Source organism: Manis pentadactyla, chromosome 2, assembly GCF_030020395.1.
Source record: "Manis pentadactyla isolate mManPen7 chromosome 2, mManPen7.hap1, whole genome shotgun sequence".
Taxonomy (NCBI): Eukaryota; Metazoa; Chordata; class Mammalia; order Pholidota; family Manidae; genus Manis; species Manis pentadactyla.
This window is the reverse complement of record NC_080020.1, coordinates 100616502-100636690: the sequence shown is the minus strand read 5'-3', so window position 1 is coordinate 100636690 and position 20189 is coordinate 100616502. Positions and strand designations below refer to the sequence as shown.

Below are 20189 nucleotides of genomic sequence, written 5' to 3'. Positions count from 1 at the left end.
AAATATAGAGATGGTGAAAAGCCTGAATTGTTCTAACTCGATAAGACAGTGAGCCACGACGTCATGAGCAATGTTCTCAGGAAGTGAATGAGAACCTCAACTTGCCTGTTAAACCTGCCCCAGGTCATGCCTAACCAGCAGGTTCAAATGTTAGACAAACTGGTAGAATGGGTTACTCTGCTTTTGTTTCTTTTGTTGTTTGTGATCAGATCCCTTAGGACTGGACATACTTTGAATGATTACATGGATTCATGCCCATCTTTTCTCTCTCTGTGTCCATCGTCCTTCCACAGCTATCTTTGGGGCACTGGTTTCAGGTTACTTTTGGAGGCATCTTAGTTTTTTTGACTCATCTACACCTAAACTGTTTGAAAGTTTGTTGGTAACAAGGGACCCAGAGGTTTCCTGGGTCGTGAGTGTGCTGGGAACCTCCTGCTGCTCTGGGAAAGGTCACAGCTGGGCAGCTTAAGCTCTGTCGCTTATACTTATGCTGGTTTGCTCATGCTGCCATCCCAAAGCACCACACACTGGGTGGCTTAAACAGCAGGAATTTATTTCTCACAGTTCTGGAGACCAGAAGTCCACGATGAAGGCCTCAGCAGGTCTGGTTCCTTCTGAAGCCTCTCCCACCGGTGTGTAGATGGCCGCCTTCTCCCTATGTTCTCCAGTGGTCTTTCCTTGGTGCGTGAGCACTCCTTGTATCCCTTTGTGTGCCCCAGTTTCCTCTTCTTAAAGGACACTAATCAGATTGGATTAGAGCCCATCCTAATGGCCTCATTTTAACTTAGTCACCTCTTTAAAGGCCCTGTCTCTAAATACAGTAACATTTTGAGTAACCGGGAGTTAAGCGTGACATATGAATTTGTGGGGGACACAATTCAGCCCATAATGAGGACTGACTTAGAGACTTACAAAACAGGATCCCATTTAGGCCCATAAGATATTGGATGACTTACAGGCAGAGGCAAAAGGGACGCCCAAAAGAGAAGACTCTAGGGGACCAGAAGAAGTGTGCTGCTGTATGTATTGTGGAGTCTGAGAACCAGACATTCTCATGTGAACCAGATGAGCTGACCCACACCCAACCTTCTTCATTCCTCCTGGGCTCACTGACAGCTGTATGCTTTCAGGGTAAAGGCCACTTCACCTCCAGGTGGGGCACAGGTCTCCTCATCCAGGGTCCTACTCAGGGAATCAGGAGCTATTGATTAATGAACAATGGGAATTCACCAGGAAAAACCCACTGATGTGATCATCAGCAGTGACTAGATAGTGACTGTCACACCTCCAGGGGAGCATTCAACTCTTTTAAAATAATGGGCTGAAATATGCTGCATCCTTGCACTTATCTTGCAGCTGCAGTGCGAGAGAGAGAACAAAGCAAGAGCAAGTGAGATCTTAGAAACTATAACCAGAGCACTGACAATAAAGACAGAGAGGCCTTTGTGTCTCTGGGCCATCCTACACTCTTTCCAGCAAAGAGTTTTCTGCCTGGATCTTCCTTAATCTGCTTGGCCTTGGGCAGGAGGTTGGGTGGGGGGAGTTGCTGTTGTTTGGACACCTGGCCAGAAAACTTACCTATCACTTTACCTTGTTCTTTTCAATCTGGTCCATATCCAACTCCTTAGGAGAGATTGCTTAGCCTTGCCCCAAAAGGACACCTAGTCCAGACAGGGTGGTACTCTGTAAGTAATGCTAGCTGCTGTACCAGCTAACCCCAAACCTCAGGGACCTAGCACAATAAAGAAATAAATAAATAAAGTAATAAATAAAGTTTATTAAAAAATAAGAAATAAAGTTTCTGGGCAGCAGGTGGCCTACACTCCACATGGTCCTTCAAAGATTCAGATACCTTCTATCTGTGGTTCTCTTCTCTAGGGGCTCAGAGCTGTTTACATTCATATGGGGGAAAAGAAAGAAGGCTCACAGGTAAACCAAAAAGTAGCATTCATTATCTCCAAACACATTTCCTAGAGCTTAGTCCTATGGCCACTCCTAACAGCTAGGGAGGCTGGGGAATGTAGTTGGCCAAGTGCCCAGGAAGAGAAGGAGAATATGATATTCAAGAGCACCATAGTCTCTGCCACAAGGGTCTACCAAGAAATATCAACTGTTTCCTAATTACTCTTAAAAATCCGGGCACATCATGTAAAATAAACAAAGATCAGAAAACAGCAAAAACTAAGAATCTCCCATTCTTGATGAACTTGTTGGGAGGATCAGACATTATTCCAGAGCAAGAAACAAGGCCTTTGGCTTACAGGCTTAAATTCAACCTCTGGCTTCACCACTTTCTAGTTATGTGGACTTGGGTTAAGCTCCTTAAATTTCTCTAGACCTCAGTTTTTTGCATCTGTAAAATCTAAATGTAACCACATAAAACTGACCATAGTGGAAGCCTTTTCCCAAGACTTCTAAGATGATTAAATGAGGTCATCATTATGGGAAATATTCAGCCTAGTGCGTATAGACACTGAGGAGGAGCTGTTACTATTAAAATAAGTGGCAGAGCCAAGATTAAAACACAGTTTGCCTGGCTCCAGTTCATGTGTCTTTCCACTACAATATTCTCTAGAAACAGCCCACAGAGAATTACAGGCAGTAACTCTGTCTTCCTCTCCTGGACTACACACACTCAGGGGAGAGAGGGGTCTTTTCTGTGTGTCACTCCTTTGATTCCAAGACACCATTCCTGCTATATGCTGCATGTCCCTCAATACCTCCTTTACACATCTGCATAATTATTTTGTGAGAGGTCCTAGTTGGGGGAGTCATCCTTGGCTGCATCTAAATAGAAACTGAGACCCAGAGGAAATGGAAGAAATGGAGACAGAGGATGCTTTGCTTCCCAGGTGGCTACTCCCAAGGGATGCACTCTATTTAGATGGGGACAAAAATCAAATGCAGTGTTAAAGACCAAAGAAATTAGACTACACTTTTTACTGCCCTGGCAATAGTAAAATTATCCTTTCATTTGCATTGATAAAAAGCATGTTCTCTGAGCTCAAACAGCCAAAAAAACATATAAAGGAGGTAGTCCTCTAACTATAGGGTTCTCATCCTTAGCTGAACATTAGAATCATCTGACAGCTTTGTAAAGTATCAGTGCACCACTTCCACTCCACACTGGACTTACTAAATCCAAATCACTGTGGTTGGAGGCCTAGTCTCCACACTGTCTAAGTGTCCAAAATGATTCTAACATGCAGCCTAATATGAGGGCCATAAAACTGAGAAACAATTTTAAAGACCAAATACTTCCATTGAATATAAAACAACCTTTTGATCTATTTCTCCTATGGCTGCTATAACAAATTACTACAAATTTAGCAGCTTAAAACAATGCAGATTTATTACCTCACAGTTCTGGAGGCCAGAAATTCAAAAAGGGTCTCACTGAAAAAACCAAGTGTTGGCAGGGCTGCAGTCCTTCCAGAGGCTCTAGGAGAGAATCCATTTGTCTTTTCCAGCCTCTAGAAACCACCAGAATTCCTTAGCTTGTGGACCCTTCCTCCATCTTCAAAGCCAGCATCACATAACATCTTCCCATCTCTCTGTCTCTCTGCCTCCATGCTCACATTTTCTTCCCTGATGCTTATAAGGACCCTTGTGATTACCCTGGGCCCATCTGGGTCATGCAGGGTAATCTCTCCATCTCAAGGTCTTTAATGTAATCTCACCTGCAAAGTTTATCTTGTCATGTAAGGTAATGTGTTCACATGTTCCAGGGATTAGGACATGTACATCCTTGGGGGTTCATTATTCTGCCTACCTCAGGAGCTTTTAAGAATGGTGAAAGGGTAGCAGGGGCAATCAAAGTGAGATTACTTTTGGCTGCATAGCTGGGTAAATTTTTTAAACTGCTTAGATCCTGAGAACAAGACCCAGAGTTGCATCCTATCACCTGGGAAAAAGCAGAGAGATTCAGGCAAGAATTCCACGTTGCCTCTCACTACTGCTTGCTCTTTCCCTATTGTCACCCAACAAACTCCCCAACAAATCTTTAGATTTCTAGGCAGGCTACTAGAGAAAGGCCTTAATTCTTCCCAAAGTAAGTAAATTCTGAGGGGAAAAAATAGAAAAGTAGGTTTTCTACTTTTATCCAGAAAAACATCATTTATAATAAAAAGGAAAAAAAGTCCCTTACATGTGAACACAGGTGAGCCGTTGAAGCACAGCCACCCATTTCTTTTCTTAGCTGGAACACGTGTGCTTGTGCCCATAGGGTGTGCTCACAAGCTGACATGCTCTCCAGCTGGAAATCCTTTTAAAGAAGAGGGAGGATCTGCTGTTACTCTTGCTCTCGTCATCCATGGGAGAAAAAAAACCCTGCAATCAGACAGGTGTCAAGGCGCAGAAAACTCTTCTGAAATTCTCCAGGCTGAATATCCCATTTTCTCCATCATTTCTAATCAACCTGATGATGAGGCATTGTCTTCCTCCTAAGGTCTCACCTCATGCTGCTTGCAATTGCAAAGGAGATACTTTGATAGATTACAAATTGTTTTCAGTAGCTGACCTAGACATAACATCACCACTTCCTGATTATATTGATATGTGTTTCTATTATTTGCTTATTTGCGCCTCCAGAAACAATTCTTTTTTGTTGTTTTACTGTAAACAGCATTGCAAGGTCTCGGTATTAAATCATAATTATTTACCCATGCAGTTCATGCACCTTTGTCCCTGGGGAATCTGGTGACGTGAATTTACAGGAACATTGGGGTATTTCTCACCAACAGTTTCCTGTTATTGGTATGCTTTTGTTTAGTTGTGATTTTTTTTTTAACTCATTCAGTTTCTCAAGGGAAAAATAAACAGGCACGTGACAATTATCACAGTCATGGGATATCATCTGGGAACCTCACAAACGTGTTTTCATCAGGGACTGGGCACTCTAGCAAGGCCAAATGTTATGGAATTGTATATAGACAGACAATTGGTTATCATTCATTTGTTCTCTTAGTTTTCCCACATGCTTCAGATAGCTATCTTGTGAACGTGTATTACGTAATGTAGGACAACTTCCACAGTCTAGAAAGGGCCTGTACTAAAATAGAAAACAACACAAGAGGTTTATCAGTGAGAAATCATTGACTTTTCAGATCTCTTAAATACAGGAATCCAATGTTTGATTTTTTATCTGACAAATAACAACACAGTCTAACCAATAGAGACTAGGACTCTCGTGAGCTGGAATATTCATGCCAATTAAAGTAAAAAAACTGTGTTACTTAATTACTGAATTGAGACTTCACAAAACTTGGAAAGATATGACATGTACCTAAGTTTTTAGGTCTTTTCATTTCCTGCATACACATTTATTTTGATTTTCAGTGTCCATTTTGAGTGAAAAACAAGAATCCTTATTCTCAAAAACATTCTGGAAAACAGCTATTTTTATGAATCCTCTTTTCTTTATCAATATGCTCACAAAACATAAGCTGAAGATTGACATCAGCAAATGACTTTCTGGAACTACACTGTCCAATATGGAGGACCTAGTCACATGTGGCTATTTATTAAAATTAATTAAAATTAAATAACTAAAAATTCAGTTTCTCTATCACAGTAGCCACATTTCAACTACTCAATAGCCACATGAAGCCAGAGACTATCATATGGACAAGCATAGATTATTAACATTTTTATAATTAAACAAAGTCCTTTTGCCCAAAGATGTTCTAAGATGTTCTAACTCAACTTGCATTAAAATCCAGCAAGTAGAAAGTTAGTACCTTTTGAGATGAACATTTACTAATGGAAATTGCAGCTAAACTTTCCATAGATTGGAAAACTTTATATTTCCTACAATGACAGTGACCTTTTTAAACCTAAAATCCCGTCTCTACATTCCTCTGGCCACCTCAGTTTTTGTTCATTTCAGAAACAGTTTGTAAAGTACAGTTGATCCTTGAACAACACAGATTTGACTGTGCTAGTGCACTTACATGCAGATTTTTTTCAGTAAATATCATATAAAATTCCTTGGAGATTTGATATAATTTGAAAAGATAATTTCTTTTCTTAAGCTTACTTTATTTTAAGAATACAGTATATAATACATATAATATACAAAATATGTGTTTATCAACTGTTTATGTTATCAGTAAGGCTTCCAGTTAATAGTAGGTTGTTAGTAGTTAAGTTTTCAGGGAGTCAAAAGTTGTATGTGGATTTTTGACTGTATGGGGTAGGGAGGGTCAGTGCCCCTAACCGCCGCATTGTTCAAGGGTCAGCTGTATATATATATATATATATATATATATATATCTGGTAAACCTGAACCATGAGTCAAGAATATAAAAAAGGATTGTGAAGCAATATTCTTTCCTGGGGCAATACTGTGGCCAACTGACAATCTGCCTGATGCTTATTCATTTTCTTTGCCCTTCTTTTAAAATGTCAAACTTAAATTCAGGTTAGGTGGACATCAAGGCATGTAGATATTGGATAAATGAGTTGTTTGAAAAAATTCCTTTTATGATGTTTGTCCTTAGCATCAAGCTCCTTCCTTTTATAGTCTCTCAAGTGTTATTAACCATCTCCCACCCCTGGACTCACCTCCAGCCTCTTGATGCCTTAAATATGCTACAAAGAAGGACTGGGAAACAAAGTCTCCATCTTAGATTTTGATTCTTGGATCTGACACTTACCTTGAGCCATATGACCTTGGGAGAGCTACTTCTTTCTGAGTGATAACTTCTCACTCCTACAAAATGAGGGACATCTACTCCACATCTACTCGAAACATCTACTCCACAAGGTGGCTGTAAAAGCCCAATGGGATAATAAATATGACAGCACCATGTAGGTAGCAGAGAACAACACAGTTATAAGTGACTCCTATTACTAGTTATTTTACATTATTTGCCTTATGTGAGGGTCTGAAAGTCATAGCATCTGGGAGTCACATAGAAAGAAATACTGAATCCATGATTCAGTATCCAGTGTATAGAAAGCCCAGGAAAACTGCACTTGTCAACTGAAAGATCCTGTATCAGCATTTCTCACCTTGTTTTAGAAATGAGAAAATCAACACTCAACATTAAAACGCTTGTCTAAGACCGCATAAGCCTTGGCTAGTCAGGGTCACTGGACATTGTATACTAAGCTTCCTTATTAGAAACTAATATAATCTAATTTATATAATCTAATTCTTAAATCATCTAATCTGGGTGTTGTTTTAAAAACTCTATTCAATAAGAAATGATATAAATGTAAGCTTAACAGAATAAACAAAATCAGTATTACAAGAGGGGAGGGGAAACATCTATCCAAATAGAGTATTTATAATTTATTCACAGTTGGTTCTATTTTTTCACTTAAGCTTCACTGGAAGATCCTTTTCTAAGCAAAGAGAAAAATAACTTGTTCTATCGCTTTTGTATTTAGTCATCTTAGATTTGATTCTAAGGAGAAGAATTTCCTTGTTGATGAAAGAATGATTGATTTTTAAGTCATGGAATGAAACTACTGCCAGGACTTTACCAGCCATGGCAGTTCATGCAACAAATCTCTGATTAGGCTCCCAACAAGCCCCTGCTGGTCCTCCCCACTGTTTGGGGATTTGCGTGCTCAGGGTGATGTTAAAGCCCTGAAATCCTCACAGCCAAGTTCTCTGTTGGACACCTGTACAGGGCATTGCACTGCAGTTTCAATAGTTTCTCTTTTCCAGTATGGTATTTATCATCTGGAGGTAATTAATCTCACTGCTCCTCAGTTTCTTTATATGTAAACTGCCTCCCTTACAAGAGGTGTTGTGAAGACTGCACACAATATCCTGGTTAGCATGCCAGCATAGTGCTTGGCACATGATAGATAGGCAATAAATCTAAGTTGATGTTCTCTTCGCTCTTGCATTTGCATAGTCAATTCAATTTAAGAAGCATTTACTGAACGTGCAAGATCCAGCTTGCACTGGGAGGAAACAGTGATTAAAAATAAGTGGTCTCCACTCTTGGGCTGTTTGCTGTCTGGGAGGGGAAATAAAACCAGCACACAAGTAACTGTAGCATGAGGAGAAATATGACAAGTGCGTGAGAAGGTAACAAGCAAACTTCTAAGGAAGCACAGAGGAAGGAGAAAACGATTCAAGTTGGGGAAGTTTCTTGTGATTCCGTAGAGGATGTGTCACGGACTCTATCTTGTAAAGTATCCTAGGAGATCCATTGTGTTAATGAGGAAGAAGGGCATTGTAAGTGGAGCAAACAGTAGGAATGAAGCTTGGAGGGCAAAAACGAAGGGTTTTCGGAAAGGATGAGTGGTCCAGAGGTATGGAAAGGGCTGTCCATGAAGGGATCTGTGGGAGGTCAGTCTGGAAGGGAAGGACATGGGCCAGATTGTAAGGCCTTGTATGCTGTGCAAAGAGCTTAGACCTTGTAAGCAGGGCCAGGGCCTCTCAGCCTTTTCCCTGTCATGGCACACATGGGAAACAATTGTTTTTGTACAGCATCCTTGAGTAAAGGGATGAGACTGCCTTTGGCTGGAGACCATGGCCTGGAGCTTCCCAAAGCCCAGGGGAATCAATATCTCAGCACTTCTGTAATTTCTTTGGGGCACACAGGATACCATGGCACATGGGTGAGAACGGGGCCTGGGGGGAATCTCGGCTTTAAGCAATGGGGACTAGAGAGGCTTTCTGAACAGAGGTGTTACAACACGAGGACTTCTTATTAAATGGTACATTCCAAACATATAAGTTGCATAGTCAATTCAACTTAATAAGCATTTACTGAATATGTTTATGTCATGGCTGAAGTCCAGAAAGTGGTGAATATCTGTAGGGGGAAAAGAAATCATTATACATTGGGCTTCTGTTTAGCCTTCTATTTGCAAGTCTAATTATTTAAATAAATGTGCCTGACTTAATAATATTTTAATACATGGAAGTACCATTTATATCCATATTTCTGATAGGAAATACAAGACTTAAGAAATTAAAACATATTCATGTCTGAATGGCCTAAATCAACACATCAGCTTCCAGAATAGGAAGGTCACAAAAATAAACTTGGTCAATGTTTTTCTAACTGTAAATTTTGCTTAAGTTGGTTCTTTGGCTGTAAAATACATTCTCAATTTTTCTAATGCCTCTCTTTAGGGAAACTTTAAATACCTACACAAAACTGAAAATTACAAAGGAAAAATCCTTGTATTCAGCCTAACACTTCACTTTTTTAACTATTTAAGTGTTGAGTAACTCTTGTGTCTGGCTAGGCTGTTCAAAGGTTTTCCAAAATTCCTATGAATATTCAGTCCCTTGATCTTTCTTTCATGTTCAGTTACACTGACATCTTACAGGAAGGCCTGACATGCATACATCTAATGAGTAAAAGATGGAAAATGGAGTTGGACCCCAAAATTAAAGCAGGTAGTCATTATATTTATGTTATCTTTAATGAAGATGATTAAATTAAATTAAAATATTTTAATGCAGAAAGGTTCATAATACATATGATAATATCCTCTTTCTCTCTTATTTTGGGGGAAAGGAAGTTAAGTTCCTACTTAGCTGGTACTATCTTTCATTGTTTTATCTCAGAGGTCAAAGATAATTTTAATAATATTCTACCTTGAACTGCTAGAAAAAGTTAGTATGAGCTGTCAGATTACTTCAATAAATGCACTAATAATACAGACTTGATAAAAATGCAAAAACACAAACATGTATGTGTGCATACATGTATAAATGTACATAATAGTGGTGTGCTATTGAGGCAGCTCCCACTGGCTCAAGAAAGCATAGAGTTATGTATCCATTCCCAACTCCTAGTCCAGTGACATCAAGTTAGTAGCTTAAAACTGGCCATGGTGAAATATTTATACCACAGAAATGAGTAAATACTACAAACTGGGGCTTCCCACCTCCCAAAAAGCTGGTTATTAAACCTTTACCAGCACACATTGAGTGTATATGTATATGTATATGTATATGCAAATGGTGCACAAAAATATATGTATGTCTACTATCAGTGTATATAATGTCTGAACTCCTTTAAAAAGGCTTAGAACAATACAAATATAATATATATGCATATATGTATACATATATATTATAATTTTTTTCCAGAAACAAAGTATGAACAGAAACCACAACCATGATTTTGTCCACTTTCTTTTCTGCTGACTAAATTATTCAGTTTCCTCCCACAGTTTAAAGAAATATTGGCAACTCTCTCATGGCCGGTAAGAACTTGAAAAGGTTGACAGATTTATGAGACAAATATAAATTATCAGATACCCTGTCCAGATGACCTTAAGGTTCATTTTGCCTCCTGGGAAGGGTTGCGCTTTCCATTCAGCTGTGTTAAAGAATCCATTTAGAAAACTTCAAGAACTTAATTTCTGCCTGAGGATGCTATCCTACTGATTGCCTGCCCCTTTGGAGTCAATCCAACAAACCTTCCCCAAGCATAACAATAAAGTGTGTCCAGAGTGTATATACATATATATATACATATGTATATATGTTGTATATGTGCATGTGTGTTTATGTGTGTATGTATATGTACATATATTCATGTTTTGAGGATTAAGTAGGGCAAGAACAGGTGAAAGGATATAACAGAAGAGGTTTCATTATCAAGAAACCAAGATGGGCAGTGACAAGGAAGTGGAAAAGAACAATGCATATTCCAGGAACACAGAATTATATATTGTAGCCAGAGAGAAAAAAGGTGTGAGGAAGAAAAGTTGGTCAGTCTGGAAAGGTTTTTTAGGGATGGAATATAAAAGACTTTAAAAGTTTTGCTAAGAATTCTTTACATATTGGTGAGTCCTTGTAGACTCTCATTAGCAGTGGAAATAATATAATCTGATACACATTTTGTAAAAATGAAGAACAAATGATGGACTGGAGATCAGGGGCCACAAAATCAGTTGGATCTATTTCCACATCAAAGATGATGGAAGCCGAATCATGGCAGTAGCAGTGGGAAAAAAGGAAAGCACAAAGTAGACAGTGATTTTAGACTTAGAATCATTAAGACTTGACAACTAATTTGAGAATAGGAAGAAAGAGAAGTAAGAAAAAAGTGATGGAGAATGTGAGAGACAGCGGGCTTGAGAAGGAAGATAAAAAGACGTGATGTTTTTCTGGTCTCCTCTGTTGTTTTTGAGTGCTGCTTCTGGCTCTACTCTGTTAACCTAACAATAAAATTAGCTCCTTCTCTGAGGTCCACCTAGTAAAGCTTCACTTGCCCTAGGGATTTGACAGCATGGTAGACTTTCCTGAAGATATTGTTTGGAGGTGATGGAGAGCAAAATGTATTTACAATGAAAGAGCACAATTACAAATTAAATTATAGCCATCACTATCTTTGAAATGTCCCCCAGCTAACCCACCAGTGAGTTTGAGCTTTGTGCCCCTTTACCTTACCTGAACTCAGCCTCTCTCCATCTAATTGGTTCCTCACTCTCTTCCATCTGCTCATCTCTGCAGTCCAATTCTGTTTAAGAAATAGAATATTAATTTAATTGATTAGATCAACTTACCAACATCTCCATTTCCAAAATGGGAGGTATCAGGCTTCATTGACAGTTGGAGAAGTAGCCCAGTATCACTGGGCAGAAATCAAATGAACTTCTCTCAGGCACAAAATCCCAATTATAACATAAATCAGTCACAGGAATGAAAGTAAAGCATAGAGAATATAGTCAATAAACTGTAATAGCTTTCTATGTTGACAGTAACTACACTTATTGGGGTGAACGTTTAATTATGTAGATAACTCTTGAATAGCTGTGTTGTGCACTTGAAACCAATAATACTGTATATCAACTATACTTCAATTTTTTAAAATGACCCTTTCTCTTCCTCATTACTAGAGAAACAAATAAATTCTGGATGATTCTTCCCCACGGGAAATTCTGGTGTCAGATGTCGCAGTACTAATATTGTTCTACAGCATCACTCCTATTTACTACCTCTTTCCACTCTTTCACCCTAGTCAGGCTTACTTTCAGGGCCAGTACAGGGGGCAACCTTCCAGTGTAGGCAACCAGTGTGCCCCAGCCGAGTCAGGAACCAGAGAGAGAAGCCAAAGTGTTCTAGAAAGGTCACAAAACCCTTACATATCTAGCAGTCCATGGTCTCTTTTAGAGCAAGAAGTTCTAAATGGTATTTTTCTGCCTAAGTTGCTAAAATTTTTACCACTGCCACTGAGTGAAACCAAGCCATCTATTGTTGCCCTATCTTATTTGACAAATGATCAGTGCCTGAGCTAAATGAAAAGCAAGCATAAATGGGCTGGACAGGAAAAAAGCCAATCTCCTAGGGGTGATATGCACTAGTTCTGCACTACGTAGGCCCTACATATTGAATGGGGGCACACTACCCCAAACAAATCCTTTCTTTGGGCAATCAAATCCTAAAATCAATCAAGAGAAAGTGAATGTTCCAAAATGGTTTTAATTTAGTTTTAATATCAATTCACACTGATTGCCTTCCTTTCTTTCCTACCCCTAATCCTCCCTCTAAATTGTTTTTTTTCTGTTAGTTAAAGGGTTGTTCAAATAGAGGGCAGCAGGTCTAGGTATACGTACAAGGTCAAGGATAATCCAATGATCAAATCCATTAAATGGTCCTCTATTTTAACTCAGTTAACCTCCATCTGCTGCATAGACAGTTCAAAGATACCTTCCCTGAAAATGCAGAGTCAAGATCTATATCCAGCGCCTTGCAGGCCATCTCAAATCCTCTTTGCCCTCCTTTATTCCAGCCACTGAAGAGGCAACAAGTTCCACCAGGGCTTTGCCAGGCTTCATGAGGTACACCTTTCAGGGCTTACTCAAGTCCATGCAAAGTGCCTTTCATACCTTTCACTTCATGGCCTGGGGCTTCTCCATCACTGTGAAGTTGGATGCACTTGGAAGCAAGCACAGCCTAGAAACGTAGGGGAATTTCCCGCCCCCAGTGTCTCCCTTGACTAAGGGAGATGGCCCTCATGGATAGATGCTTAACCTTACAGGAGTACTGTTCTCAGATGTATTTCATAAGCTTTCTAAAAGGTCCATGGATGGAGGACCAATTGCCCCAAACTGGCCAATTTAATAATACATTCCAATAATGCCTTTGCCTACCTTGCTGCTTTCTTCTCTCTACTTCTGACATACTCCCTGAGAACAGTTAAAAATACCTACATGCAAGACTTATCTCAGGCTCTGCTTTGGGGGAAACATGACTATTAGTACAGCAAAATGCTATACCAAATAGCTGTTTGTTTTTAGGATAAGAATTGTGTGTCAGAAAATGCCATTATTTTGCCCTCATCCTTGAATGAGAGTTTATCTGTATATAACAAGTCTTATTGAGAGTCATTTTCCCTAAAACATTGAACATATTATTCCAGTTTCTAGTAGCATCTATTGTTGCTGAAAAGAAATCTGCTGCCAGACCAGTAACTATCCCAGGCCAATTGCTCGTCTTCGTAGAGTAATCTGTCTTTTCACTCTGGAAACTCTAACTTTTTTTCTCTTTATTTCTAAAGTTCTGCAGCCTCACTAGGATGTATCTCAAGGTGGATATATTGTTTTTCTTTTTACCCTTTGGAGCACATTTGCAATCTGAAAACTCATGTTCTTCTTTGATTCAGCATTTACCTCTTTATTTACTGCTTCTGTAAAATTCTTGATCTCTTGTAGAATGCCAGTAAAGGAGAGGCTGCAAGCATCCAGTATGGGCTTTTCACTGCTCATTAAAATTTCTAACTGCTTCTTGTAACCATCTATGCTTAACACATTTCTTTCTATTCTATTTGCACGCACGCATGTATTTCTGTGTAAAAAAATTCAAACATCTATTTAGGCCCTCAGGTTTTATAAAATTAATTTCATTTTTAGAAAATTCATGTTCCAATTGTTGATTTTTTTGGATGTCTTTCTCAACATGTATTTTGGAATTCTGGTGGCCAGGTGTATTTTTGAGTAGAAAGTTGAAGGATTTTGTTGTAGGTTTTTCCCCTCTCTCTCTTCCTCTTCCATGTCCCCTTCCCTATTTAACAGTTTTGTAGTTGACTCTATCAGGTGCCACTGGCCATACACAGGCTCTAGCAGATCAGAGAGTTTGCACAGAGATGGCTTTTAGAGACAACAAGTCCATCCACCCAGCTAAGGGGCATCTTGGTTCACAGGACTACATTGGCAAGTTTTCCCTAGTTGAGAAATTTCCTTAAACCATAGGTCTGGCAGGGGTTCAACATCCTTTCACATCTACGAAAATCCACCCTATCTTTTCCTTTCAAGTGAGTCTGATTCCTGTCCCCTGTCTTTCAAAATGCTTTATTCTTGCAGAAGTTAAACCTCTAGTTTTGACCCAGAGCTCAGTAGGCTCGTGACTCTAATTCTGATCGCCATAATCTAGCTTCATCCATTTCATGAGGATTGTTCATGAGGAAATCTGATTTGATTTCAGATGTTGAGGAATATTATCTTATTGTTTAATCTGGCTATGTATTTTTAATTTTCTCAACACATGTGTTTGGCACAGAAGGGCTTATTCAAGCATGAACTCACTGAGTCATTTTGACAAAAATATTTTATTTTATCTTCAAGAACAATATAAGAAAAATATTTTTAAGTGACATATTCCTTTCAAATCTTAGTTCTGTTACAAAAAACAAATATGAAATAGGAACTCATGTTAAATTGTGAAAGATAACTTTGTAATTTAGATTTTTTTAAATATGTTTTTCTTTCTTCTGTTAAAGTTATTGTTATCTCTGGAAACATTTTTAAATGTTGGTGGCAATGTGGTTTTATAGCAATTTTGGTCCTTGGCTATTAAGTTATAAATATATTCCACTTTCAAAAAAACAAGCATCCAACATTAAATAAAGAACAGCCCTGGCAATACACTCTGCTAAATGGACTAAATACAAGGCTGAACGTAGTAAGTGTAAAGTTAATGGCTGGATTGGAAAGCCACAAAAATGCATGCCAACATTCTCCATTTAAACTGTAGGATAGGAAATTTAAAATATGTCTATCTGCAGATCTTTGGCCAAACTTTGTAAAAGGCAATCATTCTTTGACAGACTCCATTTAAAAAATAAAATAAAAAGCACTCAAAAGTAATGTGAAAGTATTTATTTTTCCTAATATTTGATCCCAAACATATTTAAAATTTTTACCTTTTTTTTTTTTTTACTTTGCTTACCTTCACACTTAGGCAAAGTGCTAAAACAAACAAACTCTGAATCTAGCAGCCAAACTGGGAGCCAATGGCACCTGTTTCCTTTTTCATGAAGAATTTTACTTTCTCAGGATCACTGCTTTCTTTACTATAGCTAGCTATGCACTCTCATTTTCCCTACCCTGGACTCTTGCTAAAGAAGACACTGTTCTGCTTTGCCCAGATCCAATAAAATTTAACCATGGGCTGCAATGATTAACTAGAATATTGGTAACAGAAAAATTTGGGATCCCAAGGCACCCCCACCTGCACTTCTTCCACACTCTGAATGTCAGGTCACCTTACCTTGATACATCTCCTTTTGGAGTTTGTTCCTCAGTGGGCCTGCTAGTCTAGGGCCAATTTCCACAGAGACTACTAACTAATAGTAAGGCCCACCTGCAGATTCCTGCCTTCCCAAAAGATGGATCACTTCTGGCAACCATAATTTCTACAGAAAGAAGGTATCTGTCATAAATCACTGTGTACTTTCAGAGATGGCTTTTAGTTCCCCACTGGAAAGTCTGGGATATCATTGTCTCCACCCATCTCACAGCCTTGTATAAGGATTCAAATAATGTTATATTTAGAAGAGCTTTGTGGACTGAAAATTCTGTATACATGTAAGGGTATGATTTGTGTTTATCCAAATCTGGATATGAGGTAATCCCACCATGTAATAAACAGTCTGACAGCTCAAATTTCCTGCCCCTAGTACTCATTGTCCTCATTGTTTCATTACTGGACTCTATCTACCTTGACAGAGCTAAGGGAACACTTCTTCACCTGTCATTCTGTGTCCATTACACTAGAACACACATACATAAGGGAATTCATCATTGTACAGTTGTGCACAGAACTGCACAGCTTCCACTTGTTTGCTGCAGGAGAAAATCACCCTCCTGTACATAGCATGAAAGACCTTGCACAGTCTGTCTTGAGCCTCTACAACTTCTTAAATTTCTCCATCCCCTAGAGCCATTAGTCATAAGGAATGCTTAAAACTCCCTATATGTGCCATGATCTCACAAATTTCCATGCCTTTGCATATGTTACTCCCTCTGCCTCGGACTTGCTTGGCCTATAATGTTCCGATCAAACCCCTGTAAACCTCAGTTCACCTTCTCTGAGATGCTTCCGTGAGTTCCTGGTAGACCTGAACACACCTCACTTTGGAGATTAGCCTGATATATTATCTTCTCTGCATAATAGTCTGTCCTCCCCAAACTGTGAGCTCCCTTTATAGATCCAGGATCTGGTTCACAGAAGGCAGCTAGTAAATTTACTCAGTGAATAAGCCAGTGAAAAGGCATCTTGTGAAAAAAAGAAGACTTTGGTCAATAGGGACTGGATTCATTCATTCATTCATAACCAAGCACTTATTGCTATTCTAACGTGTGAAATGTTGGACCTTATTTATTATCAAGGATGCAAAATGACCTCTCCTGTCTTTAAGGAGCTTACATTCTGTTAAGGGTGGTAACACAAACAAATAGCAATTCAAGGCAAATTTTCAAACCTATCTCATTGTCCCAAGTCCTCTTTTCAAAGGAATTTTTCTATTTATACTATGTGGACACTTGGGACCTTTCATCTAGAGTTTCTTTTTCTTGGCCTAAAATTAAATTTAAGTAATCCTGATGGAATTGTGGTCCCTTTTCTCTGGTTCCTGTCTATTGTTTGCCAAGAACCCATGGGCATAGTGGTGAGCTATCGCAATACCCAGGAGATGCCACACAACACTGAAAAGTATTTTTTGATTGTGCCTAAATAGCAAACAGCAATGGACTCCTCAGCCATTTTCCTGCCACCTCAGTAGTTGCGTTTAAATATGAAGAGTGATTTCCGTTTTGCATTTTCCCCTTTCAGATTAATAAAATCCCAAGCTGCTGAGCGCTGATGAACTACCTATGGAATTTCCTTTTGGTTTATTTTTTTTCCTCAAATTCAAGACACTGTGTTTCACTTCCTCCTTGATATTTTTTTCCCAGAAATATTTTTATCTTTCTTATAGTTAATCCAAACTTAAGTAATGGGCCTGCACCCTGGTGATACGAATCTTGAGTTGACAAAAAGACCATTCTGGTGGTTTGATGCAAATTGCAAGTGAACACTCACTAGTCAGATAAATTACAAAGGTGGTTCCTAAAATTACACAAAGGCGCCCCCTTCAGGCAAAGATATTGCAATAAAAAATGCTCCCATGGGGTAAATGATCACAAAAAGGCAGTTATCCCAGCCCCACTGGCTACACCTTGGTGAGCAAACGTGGACTGTGTAAAAACTCCCACTAGCCCTCTAGACTGTACCTGTCACAGGCTGAGTTCCCTGGGTGAAGGTGAAGGTGACCGCGCAGGTGTCTTATTAGGAAGAACTCTTGGAGCCACATCTGTGGAAGGAAAGAGGTGGGGAGGGAAGGAGAGGGAAGGGAAAGGAACAGGACTGAGCAGAGGGAGAAGCTGAGCTGTGATGCAGTCTCCCCAGAAACCTCAGAAGACCCTGCTGGGAGATTTGAGGCTGGAAAGACCATTCAGAGCTGTCCCAAGTTGGGGCAGGAGGACTGGGCCTTTAGACCTCCGTGTTGATTAGTCTGTGAGTGCAGGCAACCCCCCAGAAAGACTCACTTTTGCGGAGGCAATCCTGGAAGGAAGCTAACAGCTAAGGGCATCTGTCTGCTGGTGGCACTCCCAGCAAACAGGTGATTAAGTCCCTCATTCCTGAAGGAGTCTTCGGAAAGCATGCTGGAGTTTCCACAGCAGACCTGCACACCTGTATTCACCCATTTTGGCTATGGATGGCCCTCCAGCACTGTCTGTCCATGCCCTCCATGTTAGCATGCCCTTCACTTCTCAGAGCCATGACCGTGTCCACAGATTTGTCAGTACTGTATAGTCAGACCTGATGTGCTCCTGGATCCTCAGGAGAATGGAAGAAAATAAGGTACAGCCAAATATCACCATCCTATTCTGTTTTTGTGTCTGTTCTTTAGATAGCACCGCCCAGGTATCAAAGATCTATGGCAGTTGCAATTCTTCCTGGCTTAGAGAAAAGATGTGTGGATTAAAAGATGGCTCTGCTCCCCTCTCATCACTCTTATTTGCAGCAACCAGGTTCTATCTTTGATTACTGAACACGAGCTAACACAGAAGCATGCCCTGGGTATGTGAACTCAGCCTCCCCCAGGAAAGGCAGGCCAGTTTCCATATCTTGCCAAATGAGGGTTGGACATGTGGTCCCCAAAGAGAGTCTTTGAGTCCTCTCTGATGCTTGGTGTTGAGGGTCTATACTGGGAGTGTAAATGTCAAGGAAGAAAAGCCTGATCACATCTGTTACCTCTCGGGGGAGAGGGTGGGGGTTCTGGGACCTTCTTCCCTCACCTGTCACTGCTCTTAGCCAGTCATAGACCCCACACAGACTGCAGAATGGAAGCTTTGCTATGTACAGTTTTCCCTGATGAAGCGTGCCATTTTAAACTGAAGAAGTTAACAAGTACTTATTGAGTACTTGTTATATAGTAATATGCCAAGCACTGTGCTACTTCCTAGAGATAAGTAGTGAATAAAAACAATTAGATGCAGTTTCTATCTTCATGAGCTTATAGTCTCATGAAAAGACCTAGTGTGCATCTAGTTATAGATAATTGCAGCTCTCATAGATGACTGCAGGGAAACTGCATGGTCCGTGGAGGGCATATCAGAGAGGAATTAGCCCAGTCTAGGAATCCAGGGACTGTTTCCCTAAAAAGTGGACAGTCAAATTCAAAGTTAAAAATCGACTGAGAGTTAAATCAGCAAAGGATGGGGGCTAGGGGAACAAGATGCATTAAAGGCAGCATGATTAACAAGAGCTGGACAAGCATGGTGGGAAATAACAGGTCTCTGACACAAAACCTAGAAATACATCAATGCCAGAGTTTCAGGCACTCCACTGCTACACAGCAGGAGAAATGGGAGGGCAGCTGACAGTTCTGTCATCTTCACACTCTATTTTCCAGCTCTGTACTATGCTCATGAGTCTGCCTGTAGCCATGCACATCAGCCTTTCTACTCTCCATTATCTTGAGTAATGAGATGATCACTGTAACTCAGAGGAGCAAAGAAGTTAAGATAGAAGAGTAGAACGTTAAAACAGGTAAGTATCTCTAGAGGTCAATTAACCAAATCCCTCATTTACAGATGAGGAAACTGCGACCCAGAGAGACTGAGCCCAAGGTCACACCCACCTTTAGTTGTGCAACACAGACCAGAATCAGCCTCCTTGGGCCAAAGTGTTCCTCCTGAGAAAGGTGCTACAACACACTTGCCAGAGCTTACCTATTGGATATGCCAATGCCAGTTGCATGAGGCATATTTCACCACATTTGCACCTCCCATACCCTCTTTACAGAGACTTTTCCTCCTGGCTACAGCCCTTCAGATCCTAAATTCATTTGGTAGCATGTGCCACCCCAGGTATAGCTGATGGTTGGTCTTAGGCCATAGCTGATGGTGACAAAACTAGAGCTCTAGAATTAGCAGGTGTTACGTCTGCGGCTCCACATTCCATCAGCCTTTCCATTTTTCTTTATGATCAGAACCTTTCTTTCCTATGGAAGATTCTTCCATCCTCACTCCCACCCCTAGCCCAGTCACTCAGACTGTCCCCCCAGGGCACCTCTCAGGACTTTGCTGCTGTAGCTCTAGGCAAATTTCCGCTGTCACTGCATTAGATGGGCAGCCCAGCCCCCGACTCCTGCGAGGTGGGGTGAGAACCCTGACAACCCTGACAACCCAGGGGCAGCCCCTGAATTAGCCAGACCCAAAGCCAGCAAGACCCACTCTCTGGTCTTCCCAGTTAGGGAAGTCAGTACATTCCCTTTTCTACATAAATGACTTTATACGGAGTTTCTGTCACTTACCACCAAAAAGAGAATTTGTGTATAATGAAACATCTATGATAGATACATCTTTTTAAAATATGAACTGGTTGGCCCCATACCAAGCAGAATTGTTCTCCCAAAAACTTGTGCTGCTATATC

The 20189-nt window shown here is 40.1% G+C and overlaps 1 long non-coding RNA gene across 2 annotated transcripts; it reads right to left on the bottom strand.

The window, feature by feature from the left end:
* Positions 1-531: 531 nt before the first annotated feature.
* Positions 532-15693, bottom strand: LOC118919814 (uncharacterized). 2 transcript variants are annotated; one of them, XR_008994995.1, is made up of 4 exons: positions 15479-15693; positions 11381-11450; positions 4148-5050; positions 532-1356 (listed from the first exon to the last, which is right to left on the bottom strand). It is a non-coding gene; the product is annotated as an uncharacterized LOC118919814 (long non-coding RNA). The 2 variants fall into 2 exon arrangements; XR_005027668.2 differs by having other exon boundaries at positions 4148-4264.
* Between the last annotated feature and the right edge of the window lie 4496 nt (positions 15694-20189).